This window comes from Agelaius tricolor, unplaced genomic scaffold, assembly GCF_023055355.1.
Source record: "Agelaius tricolor isolate 1412-34295 unplaced genomic scaffold, bAgeTri1.0.p SCAF_58, whole genome shotgun sequence".
NCBI lineage: Eukaryota > Metazoa > Chordata > Aves > Passeriformes > Icteridae > Agelaius > Agelaius tricolor.
The window spans coordinates 961,708-977,600 of record NW_027269318.1 but is presented as its reverse complement, the minus strand read 5'-3'; positions in this window follow the sequence as shown (position 1 = coordinate 977,600).

Genomic DNA, 15,893 nt, shown 5'->3' with positions numbered 1-15,893 from the left:
CGACCCCTCTGCTGGGCTGCTGGCCTGATTCTGCAGCTCCCAACCTTCCAAAACAGGTTCCTGGGATTGTTTTTTTTGCCTTGGAATGTCTGAGCAGAGCTGTTTGGGAGTAGTTTTTTTCGTTAAACATTTGGGATGCTTGGAAAATGCTTGGCAGGTTCCAAGGGCTCCCTGAGATGCTCTGGGATGGTTGATGGATGGGGTTTGGGAGCTCTGGGAGACCTGTGGCAATGGCAGGGGGAGAGTGGAGGGATCCCATGGGATGTTTCCTACGGCACAGGATGCTCAGATACGGGAATTGGGAATCCACACATTGGAAGTGGCCTCTGAGGGAGTGGGAAAGGGGAGCTCTTGGAATTCTTTGGTACCTTCCAAAGGTGTGAGACCCCCACACTGCAGAGCTGCCCCCAGCCCTGGGTCGGGCCAATGACTCCAATGAATTTCCACTCAGGAAAATTTTCCCAGGATTTTGCCATCCTTTTATCCTCCTGCTCCATTTGTTGTTCAACTCTTCCAGCCAACGTTGCAGGAATTGCCTTGGGAAGTTTTCCCATGCCTGTGGAGGGAAGAATGGAAAATTTGGGTGTTGGAGCACGGAGGTGGCTGGACACAGCCCATGGGATTTCCTCCTGCACCTGCTCTGAATTCCTGGGAAGAGCAATGAGCCCTGGGCAGGGAGGAGCACATTCCTGCTGGGATCAGAGTCTGTCACATCCAAAGGCAATTCCTGGAAGGAGAGCTGCTCCTGCTGCCCATGTCCCACTTCCAGCAGCTTTTCTGCCTCTGGCACTCCATGGAAGTTCAGAGAAAGTTGTCACTCGGAGCTGGGACAGCTGGAGCAGGATCCTTTCATCCTCTCCTCTGCTCGTCCCATGTCCATCACTAATGGATGGTGAGTGTGGAACTCGTGTCCCTGTGACCACAGCAAGGTCATGGAATCATGGAATGCTTTGGGTGGGAAGGGACCTCAGAGCCCATCCAGTGCCACCCCTGCCATGGCAGGGACACCTCCCACTGTCCCAGGCTGCTCCAGCCTGGCCTTGGGCACTGCCAGGGATCCAGGGGCAGCCACAGCTGCTCTGGGAATTCCATCCCAGCCAGGAATTCCCGATTCCCAATCTCCCATCCATCCCTGCCCTCTGGCACTGGGAGCCATTCCCTGTGTCCTGTCCCTCCATGCCTTGTCCCCAGTCCCTCTCCAGCTCTCCTGGAGCCCCTCCAGGCCCTGCCAGGGGCTCTGAGCTCTGCCTGGAGCCTTCTCCTCTCCAGGGGAACATTCCCAGCTCTCCCAGCCTGGCTCCAGCCCTGCAGCAGCTCCAGGTCCCTGTGCTGGTGGATCTGGGGCAGCTCTGCAGTGGGGTCTCACCTGAGGGGGCAGAGGGGCAGAATCCCACCCCTGGATATTCTTTTCCAGCAGAAAATTCCAACTTTACTACAGAACCCCAACCCCTTTCCTTGGCCCAGCAAGGCTGTTCCTGAAGAGTTTTTGCCATTGGTTCGGAATGGCTCTTCCTGTTAAAATCCCTGTAAAAATAAGAAAACCAGGAGCTGCTTCCAGCTCTGAAGGATTTTTTTCCCCCCTCTTGTATTATGATATTTGAAATAAAAACGCCCTGGGAGTTCCCATAAAAGTCCTGCTGAATTTATGACGTGATTGTTAGAGAGCAGAAAACATCCAATAAAAAGGAATTTTCAACAAGAGCCCAACCTCCCATGGCTCTTCCTGGGCTCCATCTGTGGTAGATGGAGCTGGAAGGAACAAAACATCTCGGAGGCGTTTGGAGATTGTAAATGTAACTAAAAATAGCAATTCTGTGCCTTTATTAAGGATTTTTCCCCTCTGGGGAATCTGAAGGATTGAGGAAAAGTGGGAGTTGGATGAGCTCATCCCACCCAGGTAGCACCAGGAAAGGTTTTTCCCGGGAGTGTTTCCCTTCCAGCTGCCCGGCTGCGGGATTTTGACCTATTGTTCCCAAAAATAATGACATGAAGAGAAAAGAGGGAAGGACTTGGCGTTCCTCTGCGTTTAATGGAGAATTATGGATGTTTGGGAAGCCGAGGGTGGTTCTTGCCCTGGGAATACTTGGCAGAGCCATCCCGGCTTGATGTTTTCCAAAAACGCTTCCTGGGGGCACTGGAGCTACTGGGATTGTGTCCTTCAGAAAGCTGAGGAACAGCTGAAGTGTGGAATTTCTGAAGGAGCTGTCCGTGTCTCTGCATGGAACAAAAGCTGGGAGAGCCAAAACACCCCGGCAGCTGGAGATGTAAGGGGAAGGCTCTTCCCAGGCCTGTCAACACTCGGAGTCGGGAAAGAGAAAAGCTTCCCAGTAGGTCCCTGTTGGAGCTGGGGTCGGGATGTGCCTGGAAAGTTTATTAATGGAAATGCCTGGAAGTCTTGGGGAGGCCTGAAATAGCAGGAAAAGCTTCTCTTCCCATGTTCTCCCAGCTGGAAAATCGGGACAGGTATTTGGGCAGAGGGGTTGTGTAAAAAGGATCTGGAAGGTTCTTCTGAAGGTCCTGCTGGGAGGTAACTCCACACCTCAATCCCATGAGGATTCTGCTCTCCTTTATCCCTTTTCTGCCTAAAACTTGTGGAAATCAGGAGGAGTTTGCCTGATGAAGGAGGAGTTTGGCTGATGAAGGACCTTCGAGTTTGGCTGATGAAGGACCTTTGATTTTTGGCTGATGAAGAAACTTCAAATTTGGCAGGAAGTCATGTTTGAACATTCCCACCTCCCAGTGACCCAGTGGGGATTATTTTATTGCCTCCACTGAGGATAGAAATCCTTCCTCATTCTGTGGGAATAATAAAGCAAAGGAATTTTAGCCTTCTTGATGCTTCTTTAATCCCGGTTGGTGTTTTGGAGATGGAGATTCCAACCAGGTGTCTCCCTGTAAAGGGATAAAGAGGCAGAGCTGGAGCCTTTGAAACCCAGGGAAAAATTTCCACTGAGTTTGATCCAGATCCATGTGGATCCCATGTCCAAGCAGAGCACGAAGTGGGATGGGAGGTAAATGAACATAATTGCAAATTAAAGCACAGCTTAATCAATAGGGAATGGTTTAATTCCTGGGTTTTTCCTCAAAATCAGCTGGGATGAGCATCAAGGAAAACTGAGGGTTTTGGGCAGCTGACAGGAATTTCCTGCTGTGATTGTTCATAGGATCATGGAATGATGGAATTCCAGAGTGGTTTGAGTTGGAAGGGACCTGAATGGTTGGGGTTGGATGGGGCTTGGAGCAGCCTGGGACAGTGGAAGGCGTCCCTGCCCATGGCAGGGGTGGAACAGGGATGATCCTGGAAGTCCCTTCCATCCCAAACCATTCCCTGATCCTATTCTGTGATCATTTCCCTTCCCAAAACACCTCATCACTTCTTCCCCAGGGTCCAACCCATCCTGGGGAGTCACATTTCCCAGACAGCTCCCTATGGAATGAAAAATTCCCCCCAGTTCATACAGGACAACAGCAAGGTGACTTGTCCTTCCCTTTCCCGCTCTTCCATCCCACGGCATTCCAGAGCCCAGGAATCCTGGCTTTCAAGGCTCTGTTCCCATGAAAACTTCTCGAGAGGAGCTGTGGATAACAACCAGAGCAATTCCCAAATCCCCTTTGCAGCCGTGCAGGGACGCACGCGCGCTCCCGGGAAGAGCCAGCCGATGTCAGGATGCAAATTTATGCAAAGTGCCTCGTTCTGCCATGGAAAGCTTTTCATTCTTGACTCTGCTCCAAGCAAAATCCCATTAGGTCCTAAAAATTAATTTCAGGCACGTTTCCCCAGTTGTTTACAATTCCCCTCTCCGCTAATTCCAGCCGCATGCCGGGCCCCTCCTGCTGCTCTCCTTGATTTATTCCAGCCTCATCCGCCGCCTCCCCACAGCCGCGCTGTGTGTGCTGGAAAAGCACGGGATTCCAGGCAGGGACTGTGTGGGGATGGACAGAAGCTTTATCCCTGGATTCCCCATGGAGCTGTAAAGCAGGGTGGGGTGAGGGGCCGGGATGTGCTTGGATTTTGCTGAAGTTTGTTCTTCATCCAACGAGAAGATGGGAGCTGGGAATGTCCTGGAGCGAGTTCTGTTCCACCTCGGTCCTGGCTACGCCAGAATTCCAAGGCAGAGTGTCCTTTTCCATAATCATCATCAAACCATGGCGTGGTTTGGGTTGGAAGGGACCTTCAGGACCATCCCGTTCCATGCTCCTCTCCTACTCCAGCCCAAACAATCCCAAACCCTTTGGTGGATCACCAAGCCCAGAACTTCCCAAAATTTTCAGTGGGAGAGCAGGGAATTCCTTTTCACCCCAAAGGCGGATGGGGAGGAGCTGCTCCATGACGAGGTCCTGCTGCTCCTGGAGATGTCTCGTGCCACCAGGAGAAATCCAGCTGGATCCCCCGGCCCCCGCTCTGGTGTCCCTCTCCCACCTCCTGGGGGGTTTTTAGGAATGGTGGCTTTTCCAGGACTTGCTTTTCCAGCTGGAATAGCACCCAAAGGCGTGGGATGAGCTCAGGCTGCTCCCAGCCTTTAGGAAAACCCTCTCCAATACTCTGGATATCTTTCCACAAGGAAACCTCTGATTTTTTCCGCTTGTGGCTTCCTTTGTTCCTTCCTGCTCCTGGTGGGAGCTTTGTCCCACCATCCCCATTGTTCCTGTCCTTTCCAAGATCCTCTCCTTACCTCTATCAGCTCTTCCTGCTCCACACCTCTGAAATTCCAGCCTTTCCCAGATTTCCTGGCTCACATCCAGTGACAGGGAGGTGTCCCAAGGCTTGAGAAAGCTGGGATGACCCAAGACCCAGGATCTCTGGATGCCCCTCACTGGATGGTGCCCAGCAGACAAGTGCAGAATAATTTCAGTGGATTAATTTAGGTGGAAAGGGAATTTTGGGTTCCTAATCCATCCCCAGGTATCCTTGGAAATCCCAGATGGTGCCAGGCGCGTCCAGAGGCTTCTCTCCCAATGTTCCCGGGGTGTCTCCTCATTGTCCTGCTGTTCTGCTCCGTCCCAGCCTCCACTGCACCAAATCCATGGGCAATTTGCTTAATTAATTCATTAGCAAGGGCAGGAATTCCAGTAGCTCCGGATCAAGGGTTTCATTGGGAATTAACACTACAGTGCAGGGAAAAGGGCGGCGTTTCCCTGCTCCCAGGATTGCAATCCCAGGAAATTCTGATCCAAACCAGGAGCTGTTGGGATTGAACCAGCGCAGGGGCTGTTCTCCTGGGACTTAGATGAGGTTTTGGGAAGGAATTCCAGGCTGGGAGGGTGGGGAGACCCTGGAATGGAATTCCCAGAGCAGCTGTGGCTGCCCCTGGATCCCTGGCAGTGCCCAAGGCCACTGGATGGGGCTTGGAGCAGCCTGGGACAGTGGGAGGTGTCCCTGCCCATGGATGGAGTGGGATCATCCTTAAGGTCCCACCCAAACCATTCCGGGATTTTATGATTCCATGTCTTACCAACGTTTTAGGGAGAACAGAAGGGAATGATGGAAGGAGAAGTTCACGAAATTCTCGTGCATCCTCATCCAAAATGAGGAAAAAGCTCAGGAAAGCCTGGATTTGATTCTTTCTTGCTCCTGAGCCTTGTCAGGTCTCTCCTCCTCCATAAGAGCAGGAAAAAGGTCAGGAAAAGGAGGAATCCCATGTCCCAAAAAAAAACCAAACCCGTCCTTGAAGGCTGACCTGGTCTTGGGAAGGGCTGATCCCAGATCCTGGTGTCCAGCTGTGCTGCTTTCCCAGAGGTTTTCCTGCAGGAGGAGATATTCCTTGGAATATTTGGTGGATCATCAAGCCCAGAAGTCTTGATATTCCTTGGAATATTTCCTGTGAGTGGATGGATTTATCCAGCCATCTGCAGAGGGCTCTCTCCACACGGTGATGGAGAAACTCTGGATCCAATCCCAGGAATTCAGCAGGGTGAAATTACCAAGGCTGGGGCCGCCATCAGCAGCTGGGCTTTTATGATCCCGGGATAATAAAATTTCAGGCATTAATATGGAGTGAAACACGATTCCCAAATCTTGGAGTGGGCTCTGGGAGCAGCCAAGGAGGAGGTGCCAGAACTCCAACATTACTGAGGAAAAGGGAAGGTCGGATCCTGATCTTGTTGGAATCAAGGGATGAGGGAATTGAAGTGCTGGGGGGGGGGAAATTCCTGGCTATGGAAAGGTGGGATTTACTGGGAGAATTGATTTGAGGAGGTGAATTAATTTATTTGGGAAAAACTGCTTCGCACAATCCTGGGATTCCATCAGATCCACCAGGGAAACCAGCCACCAGTTGTTGGGGTGGACTGGGATGGAGGGAAACGCCTCTGGCTGGATTCCCTTCCCTACGGAATGAGGGTTTGTTCCCTCTCCAGTGGTTCCCTCTGAGAGTGAGAAATCCCCACACAAAATGGAAAGGAAAAGAGGAAATAAATGATGTAAGTGAGGAAATGCACGTTGGATTTTGGGAATATTTCAGTTGTTCTCCATGGAATTCCAGAATCCCAGAAAAGTTTGTTTGGAAGGGAAACATTTCCCATCCCAGCCAGCCCAGGGTTTGTGCCTTTCCCAGCAGTTCTGTCCCTGCCCCAGCTCCGTGACCCATCCCACAGAAAAACCTGGGAACGACAGGATTCCTCTTTATTCCCATACACACAGGCCATTGATCCCAGGCTCTGTTTTATGGGATGAGGAGGGGGGAAAATGGGATGGGAACAGGATGGGGGAGACCATGAGGGAATTTCATTTATGAAGTCAAGCCCTGTTCTGGTGGAAATCAAAATTCCTGTTCCTTTTTTTTTTTTTTTTCCCTCTGTATTAAACTCCCTGTCCTTTTACAGGAAGTCTTAATAAATTCCCTTCGGATCTTTCAAATGGAATTTTCCAAAATCATAATTCCCCCATGGAAGCGTTGGCCTCGGGATCCACCACAGGGGGAGAGCCTGGAGCCAGGGAATGTTTGGAAGCCTGTAAAATCTCCTCATTAAGTTGGAATTCTCAATGCTTTGCCTATGGAGAAAGTTCTCCAGGAGCTCCTTCCCATCCCTGGAGCAGAGGGAAAAGATGGATTTCCAAGCCTGGGACGGAGGGAGAGCAGCACTTGGAATGAGGGAGGGAAAAACCCTCACAGACCTTCTGCTCCAAGGATTCCTCTCTCCAAGGATCCCTCCTTTTTCCTGGAGCTCCCCACAAAGAGACTTTTCCATGTGTGAGGGGGTGGAAGAGGCCTTGGAGTGCTGGAATTGGGTCAGGAAGAGATCCCAGTGGGATTCTGATCTGGGATACAGCAAGGAGGGAGCAAACATGGAAAGGCTGAGAAGGAAAGATCCCAGAAAGGTGAAGAGCCCAGGGAATGAGCAAGGCAAAATCCAGAGGAATGGGAATAGGAATAGGAATAGGGATAGGCTGTCCAAAACCCTGCAAAATCCCTTCAGGATTATCCCTTTCCTTGTCCCTTCAGCCTGGAGAGGGCTCCAGGGAGAGCTCAGAGCCCCTGGCAGGGCCTGGAGGGGCTCCAGGAGAGCTGGAGAGGGACTGGGGACAAGGCACGGAGGGACAGGACACAGGGAATGGCTCCCAGTGCCAGAGGGCAGGGATGGATGGGAGATTGGGAATTGGGAATTCCTGGCTGGGATGGAATTCCCAGAGCAGCTGTGGCTGCCCCTGGATCCCTGGCAGTGCCCAAGGCCAGGCTGGAGAGGGCTGGAGCACCTGGGACAGTGGGAGGTGGGAATGGGATGAGCTTTCAGTCCCTTCCCTCCCAAACCATTCCAGGGTTCTGGGATTCAGCCACTGAGCAGAAACTTTTCCTAATCCTCCACCCAAGTCCAAGCTGAATTTTTTTCCCTCCAAGTTTTCCCTCCAGGTTGTTCCATTTCTTTCCTATCATTACTTATTAATCCATTATTAAACATTAATCCATTATTAATCCCCAGCTTCTCCAGGAAATCCATCCCCGCCCCTCCCCACCCTCCCTGCCAGGAATTCCCTTCCAATATCCCATCTCTCCCTGCTCTCCTTCAGCTTAGATCCAATCCCTTCCAGCCGTGAAGGTCCTAAATCTGGAATTCTCCTATTCCTGTGTCCCTATTCCTCCTATTCCTCCCAGCCTGGAGGAATTTTTGGGAAGCCAAAACCTCTCGGACCATGAATCCCCTTTGTGTGGTTTAATATCCCCAAATATTTCAGGCACAAAATTCCTCCTCTGTGGAGCATGTCCCAGTGCCAAGCAGCAGAAGGAAGCTCACACTTCCCACTGTTTCCATCCCCATGGAAAACCCTCCCTCGTTTCACTGGGATCAGGGATTCCACGTTTGGGATCAGCCTTGCCTGGGGTGGGTTGCACCTCCAGGACTCATTCCATGATTTATTAAAGGACAAGGACAATTCCCACCCCTCCCAGGACCTTTATCATTCCATAGGCTCAATCTTTCCCTTCTTTTTCCTTCCAAAGAGGCTTTCCCAGCAAAAGGATTGAGAGGAAAACTGGGATTTGCAGCTTTTGACTGGGCAACGATGCTCCAGGGTGGCTTTTCCTTCCCAAAACCCTAAAAGGAGAGTTGAGAAATATGGATTCCCACTTCCATGGACACAGCAGCCTTTAAAATCTGGGAAAAGGGGATTTTAGAGGGATAATTCCATGATTCCCCCATGAGAGGGCATCTCTGCCCTTCCTGTGGAGCATCCCGGGGCTGGAGCTCAGATCCCTTAAACCTTCAGCCCCTTCCCAAAAGCCTTGGGAAACCCTCTGGAAAAGATGGAATTCTTTTCCCTGCCTCACTTCGCCTCGGAGCAGGGAATGTCCTGGGCAGGGCTTTTTTGGGAAAACCAGACATTTGTGGGGTTTTGTGGTGTTTTTATGACCCATTATCCAAAGCACAGCAGGGATTGAATTTAGCAGGAGCTCCTCAGAGCTCGGGAAGGCCATTCCAAGGATAAGAGGGATTTCATAGATCCTTGTCCCAAAAAAACCGAGACTCAGCAGGAGCAGGGAAGTTGTTGCTGTTACTTTGGTTTGGCTCCAGTTTGGGAATTCTGGGGAGGTTTATTTAATTGTTTCTTTTTTATTCATTGGGCATTTTGACATCCAGGGATTCTGATAATTCCCAATGGAATTTTTTCGTTTCCCAGCTTCGTCTCTCCCCTCCTATTTTTGGGAATTCTCACTAACTCTGGGTTTGGGCTGAGGGTGCAGCCCCCACTTGGGAAGGGACTTCCTTGGCCAAGAGACTGAGAATTCCCAATAAAACCAGTTTTCCTCTGGACTGATCCCATTCCCATCCTCACAATACCAGAGCTGGATCAAACCTTGGTTTCCCCCAGAAATTCCAGTTCCTGCTGGCAGAAGTTCAGGAAAACCAGAGCCAGGATTTTGCTGGTGGAGTCATTAAATAGAAGAATTGGAAATGCTGCGAATGTTCAGCCTGGAGAAGAGAAGGATCCAGGGGAAACTCTGGGCTGGAGAGGGACTGGGGACAAGGGATGGAGGGACAGGACACAGGGAATGGCTCCCAGTGCCAGAGGGCAGGGCTGGATGGGAGATTGGGAATTGGGAATTCCTGGCTGGGAGGGTGGGGAGGGGCTGGGATGGAATTCCCAGAGAAGCTGGAAGTGTCTGGAAGTGTCCAAGGCCAGGTTGGAGCAGCCTGGGACAGTGGGAGATGTCCCTGCCATGGCAGGGGTGGAATGGGATCATCCTTCAGATCCCTCCCAACCAAAATCCTGGAATTCCAGGATTGTGCAGCGCCAATTTTACACAGGTAGCACAAAACAAATTCCAGTGGGGTCACAGACTGCCAGGACATGGGGTATTCCCAAGAAACTCTGAGGAAAACCACTTGGATTTTCCTCAAAATGGATCCTCAGCTCCTGCTGGATTATTCCTGTTGTCAGACTTACTCAAACGCCTTTTACAGAGGTGCAGACATGGAATGTCAGGGCAAGGAAAAGCAGAGGGACACCAAGGAAACAGGTCTGGCTCCCAGCGAGGAGAGTGGGAAGAATCCAAAGATCACCCCTGACTACAAAGTTTAACCTCCCAACCTTCTGGGACGAGTCAGGAGCTGGGAAATCCAAGGAAAGGCTGGAAATCCTCCTGCCCCTTGGAGGCTTTGAAGCTCCTGAAGGACGTTTTGCTCTTCCCAATCCCATGGAAAAATGTGGCTGTTCCTGGTGGCTGGGAAGCTGCGGGAACACCCAGAGGTTTTCCTTAAAATCCCTGGGTTTGCTCCAAGCTTGGTAAAACTGCTCGTTGGAATTTTTATTGTGGCTTTTCCTGCCTTTCGGCTCAGCTCCTGAATCCTATCCCGAACTGAAGGTTGGGAACCACCTCCACCAAATCACATCCTGCCAGGAGCACGGGAGCCTGGAGATTGAATTTCACTTGGAAAAGCGGGAAAGGGAAGGCAGAGCTCCACAAACCCCTGCCAGGAACGATTCCTTCAGGACAAAAGGATGCTGAGCTGGAGGTGTTGTGCCAGCTCCGCTTGGTGAGGAGAAAATCTGGGATTTGCTCAGCCGAAGGCCCAGGGTGGCTCAGGTATCCTTGAAATCCTGGGGGAAACCCCAAATCCAACATTTTGGCCCGGTCCCACTGGCAGGGAAGCGGATATTTTTGGAATAATGGGGTCGTGTATAACCACGTCTCACCTTCTAGGATATTCTTGGAAGGATTTCTCTGCCTCCCTGGAATTCCAGCTGGCAGGAGGAGCTCCAAAAGGATGGGGGCTGTGTTCCTACAATCCACTACAAGCTGAGTGGGGAAAAGGGAATAAAGGCAGGGAATGAAAGCTGAGCTTGGTGAGGGGGCACCAAGCAAGGCTTGGAAGGCCCAGGTCTCTCTGACCATTCCTTTGACTTCCAGACCAGATTCCCACGGGATTTGTTTCATTCCATCCTCAAGAGGCCGAGTTATCCATCATAAAAAATGAGGAAAACCTCTCAAAAGTCATAGATCCAACCTTTGTGCTCTGGGATCATTTCCCCCCTCAATTCCTTCTTAAATCCAGTTCCAAGGACCTGTAGGAGCCCTCTGGTGTCCCCATCCCAATCCAGGCTCCTCTCTGCCCTTTCTTTTCCTCAGCAGCATCCATAAAACTTGTGGAAACTGGGACGGACTCCAGCCCATCCCCTTTTATCCATCCCTGGCAGGAACTGCCCCAAATCCCTGTGTTTCAGGGAAAAGCTGGATCAGCAGCTCTGCTAAGTCACTTCCAGCTCTGACTGGATGTAGGAGCTGTGGGGAGTTGCCTCACAATTATTCCTCACGCCAATCCCAAAGCCTTTCCAGGTGGGAATGTGGTTTCATCCCAATGTATTCTGTTTTTCCAACCTCTCCTAATGGGATTTCTGCCAAGCTTGGAGATCCCAGGAAAATCAGTGTGGGGCATTTCAAAGAACCTGAATCCTTCACAGCACCCCCCAGTTATAACAACAGCAACAACAACAACAACAGCAGCAGCAACAACAACAACAACAACAACAACAACAACAACAACAACAACAACATTTTAATTTTTACTATTGGAATTTTCCAGGCTGAAAAATCCCATTTCCTTCCTTGTTTTCCAAGGAATTTTCCCTGCTCTCAGGACTGGGCAAGGCAGGACAAGCTGGATTTTTCAGGATGGGCTTGAGGCAAAGCTGGCCCAGACTTCTTGTCCTGTTTTAAGTCCAGCTCATCATTTTAATCAAGAACGGCTCCAGGGTTTCTCTGTAATCCATGGAAAGCTCTGTCCTATGAGAATTCCATGCTGGATCATCCTTGGAGTTTGTCTCTTCCCTGGAAGGTGCCACATCTGCCCACAGCTGGTTCCTCACCCTGCACCAGTTGTTTCAAGCCAGTGAAGAATAAGCAGGAGCCCAGCCCGTTCCAGGCGTGCAGAATCCATGGATTTATGACCACATCCCATAAAACCAAGCCATGAAATCCTATCTGTCACCAAGGGAATGAGCAGCTCCTTGTTCAGCACCTCCTGGCCACGTTCCAGCGGCAGGACAAGGATCCATTGTAACTGCTCCGAGGTTATTCAGCCCCAATTCCCACCTTCCTTGTTCCCACCTTCTCCTTTCGTTCCATTTCCACTCCGTTGGAATGTCCTTGTTGCTGGAGAATCCAACAGAAAATGAGGTCTGGTCGCTTTATTTATTTATTTTTTTTTTTTTCTGGAGGGATTCTGCCCTTCTTTTGTGGATTCGTGCTGGAAGATCGGAGTCACTGGGCTTGGAAGGCACCTCTGGATATCCTTGGATCCCAATTCTTTGCTTTCAGTGATGTCTCCGTCAGAATTTGGGATCTGAATGAATTCCCATCTCTTTTTGTGGTTAAAAAGCACAAGAACTGCCCAATCCAACAGGTCATGGAGGGAGAACAAGCTGTATCCACAAAAAGGACCTGGAATATATCCAGGATGAAAGGAATTCTGTCTTCATAGTGCCACAAGGAGAGGGAAAAAGGGAAATTGGGAATGGCTGGTCCCAAGTGGCTGAGTTTGATCCCTGTTTTCTCTCCCCTCCATCCTCTCAGAAAATCCAAGGTGCCAAGGAAGTTTACCTGGAATTTCTGGAGTGCCAGCTGCACTTGGGGTTCTCCGGAATCAGGAGAATTGCTGCTTTATCCTGCTGGTGATTTTTCATCTGGATTCCCCACAGCCTGGATTTGGTGGGGTGGGATCTGCTCTTGGGATCCTCTGGAGCAGCAGGATCCAGGTTTTGCTCCAAGTCCCCTCCCTGTGACAAGCTCTGGTGTCACTTTGGAGCTCCGGGACGGGGGAAGAACCTGGAGCTGCTGAAGGACTTGGAGGAAAAGTGGAGCTTCCACCCTTTATCTTGGAAAAAGGGAAAGGTTCTGGACATTCAGCATCAATCAGTGGCTCTTAGGGGTGTAATCCCAGAAATTTAATCCTCTCACAGAATCCCAAGGTGCTTTAGGTGGGATCTTAAGGATGGTCCATTCCACCCCTGCCATGGCAGGGACTCCTCCCACTGTCCCAGGCTGCTCCAGCCTGGCCTTGGGCACGGCCAGGGATCCAGGGGCAGCCACAGCTGCTCTGGGAATTCCATCCCAGCCAGGAATTCCCAATTCCCAATCTCCCATCCATCCCTGCCCTCTGGCACTGGGAGCCATTCCCTGTGTCCTGTCCCTCCATGCCTTGTCCCCAGTCCCTCTCCAGCTCTCCTGGAGCCCCTCCAGGCCCTGCCAGGGGCTCTGAGCTCTCCCTGGAGCTTCTCCTCTCCAGGGGAACATTCAGCTCTCCCAGCCCGGCTCCAGCCCTGCAGCAGCTCCAGCTCCCTGTGCTGGTGGATCTGGGGCAGCTCTGCAGGTGGGGTCTCACCTGAGGGGGCAGAGGGGCAGAATCCCCTCCCTAATCCTGTGTCCCACCCTTGGGATCAGCCTTGGGGCAGGGCCTGGGCACATCCAGCTCCTCATCCATGAACATCCCACATCCTTCCCTGCAGGGTTCCCCATCCATTCTCCACCCAGCCCGTGTTTGTCCTTGGGATTGCTCCCACCTGGATCCAGGACCTTGCCCTTGCTGAACCTCATGAGATCCCTCACAATGAGATTTCTGAATTCCCGTTTTAACTGCTGCATCCTCGTGTATAAATCCACATGCAATTCCTGAAAATCGGGAATAATTCCTGCAAATCTGGAATATTTCCCATGAAATCAGTGACACTCTTGGACAAACCAGGCTCAGGGCTCCTTGCTGCCATTTGTGCCGAGGGTTTTCCCCTCCAAACTCCTTCAATGCTCTCTTGTCCACTTCCCATTTCAATTTAGCCCCCAAATCCTCATTTCCTTTCCCGTTTTTCCCTCAGGGCATTCCCAGGGGCAGGAGCTGCAGGATTAACCCACTCTGGCTTGGACTCAGGACAAAGAGGCTGCACAAGCTCCGGGAGAGCCTGGACAGAGATATTGGATTGAAAGCATTCCCTGGCTCCCTCGGACAGCAGGAAGGTCTCTGTCAGAGAGTTTTTCCCTGTGGCTTCCAGCACACACATAATTTTTGGGAACGAGGCCCCAGGGCCCTGCTGCAGCGGGGAACTGTTTTGATTGTAACAGGCTTTGATTCAGAGCAGCCAGAAATTATTTATTTTCCTTCAGCTTCCCTCCCGCCCTGCATTCCCAGTCGGGATTGAGGAGCTCTGTTTGCTCGGTCCCTGGGATGAGCAGAGGGATCCCGCTGGAGCAGGACACCAAACCTTGGGAGTTCGGATGCTCCAAAATTTGTTCCCTCTCCTATTCCCTGCAGTTGGTGCTGGCAGGAAGGAATGGGAAGCACAGGGAGGTTGGTCCCTTTGTAGGGAATCTCCCTGCCAGGAGCGGTTCCCCTGCAGGAATGACAAGGAATTCCATGTGGTCCTGACGTTCCTGCCATAAATCAGTGGAAGATGAGCAAAGCTCTTCCCTGTTCCTCACTTTCCTGAGTATTTTGGGACAGAAAAGTGCCCAAGGAGATGCTGCCATGGCTGGAGGGAATGTCAGCAGCCTCCCAAGGCCTTGGATGGGGATTGTGGATGTTCCATTGCTGTGACCTCTCCCTTCCTGCAGGACCCCAGGCCCTGCTCCAGCCTGGCTGGATAATGGGATTTCTGCCCACGGCAGAGGGGCTGGGAGCAGATGATCCTAAAGGTCCTTCCAACCCCACCACTCCATGAATTTAAGATTCCATGACTGTGTTTAATTAGGTCCAGCCTTAATTTGGTCTCTCTTGGGAGCCACTGATGGTTCCACACGAATCCTGAGGGAGTTTCTGGAGCTTTGCAAAGTGACTGCTCCTCGTTTCATGCTCCCAAAAGTTTGGAGGTGGATCCCAAAGCTAAATAAAGCATTTTGAGGTCCACATTTGGGAACCATGACCACCAACTCCTTGGCTTGATGATCCAGCTGAGGTGGAGCTCTGGAAAATTCCTGGGCAGCAGATAAGACGTGTAGATAAGGAGGAAGGTGATGGAACACCAGCACAGAGCACCCAGAGCAGCTGTGGCTGCCCCTGGATCCCTGGCAGTGCCCAAGGCCAGGCTGGACAGGGCTGGGAGCAGCCTGGGATGGTGGGAGGTGCCCCTGGCCATGGAATGGGATGATCCTTGGGATCCCTTCCCACCCAAACCATTCCACAACCCAGAGTTTTTCCTGCTCCCCGCTAAATTTCCATCTGATTTTTCCATAGAACAGTGAAGTGACCGGGGATGGATTTGATCTTTGGCCCAGATTTTTGGGAATATCAGAACCAAAGCTCTGGAGCTGTGCTTGGATTGGCCTCCAACAGGCAGGGAGTGATAGAAATCTCATCCCAACACCGGGACAAGTGCCTGGCACTGGGGCACTCCTGGGATTTCCTGGATATTTCCCGTTAGACACAAACACCAGAGATTTCCTGTCCAAACAGACTTGGATAAAACACTGTTTTCCCAAAATTCCCTTTCCCCTTCCCAAATCCTTTCTGGGATACATTTTTTGGGTCCATTTGCCCTGATCCCTTTTGGAGCTGTCACTCCCATGGCTCATCCCGTGTTCTCTTGGATGGGCCCTGGCTCCATGATCCCATCAGGGATGGACTGTGTCCTCTTCCCTGGATGAGAGCTCAGGATTCATGGCTGGAGTGATGATGACAAAAAGCCAAACCAGCTCAACCTGACCTCTCTTGTCCTTGCGGGAATCAACAGCTCCCAGGATTTGGGAAGTGTGAGGCCCCTCCTTCCCACCAGGAGGTCAGGCTGATCCAGGTAATTCTGCTTTTCCCCTTAAACCTCTGACGTCTTGGCAGAAATTTTGGGGTGGAAAAATCCAATATTTCAACTTCTCCTCCTGCCGAGACAGGAACAAACACGGCCAGGAGTGAATTTGGCCATCGGGGTTTCTGTGGCTGTGACTCACCTGCTCAGGGAGACCAGTCTGGGAGGCACCAAA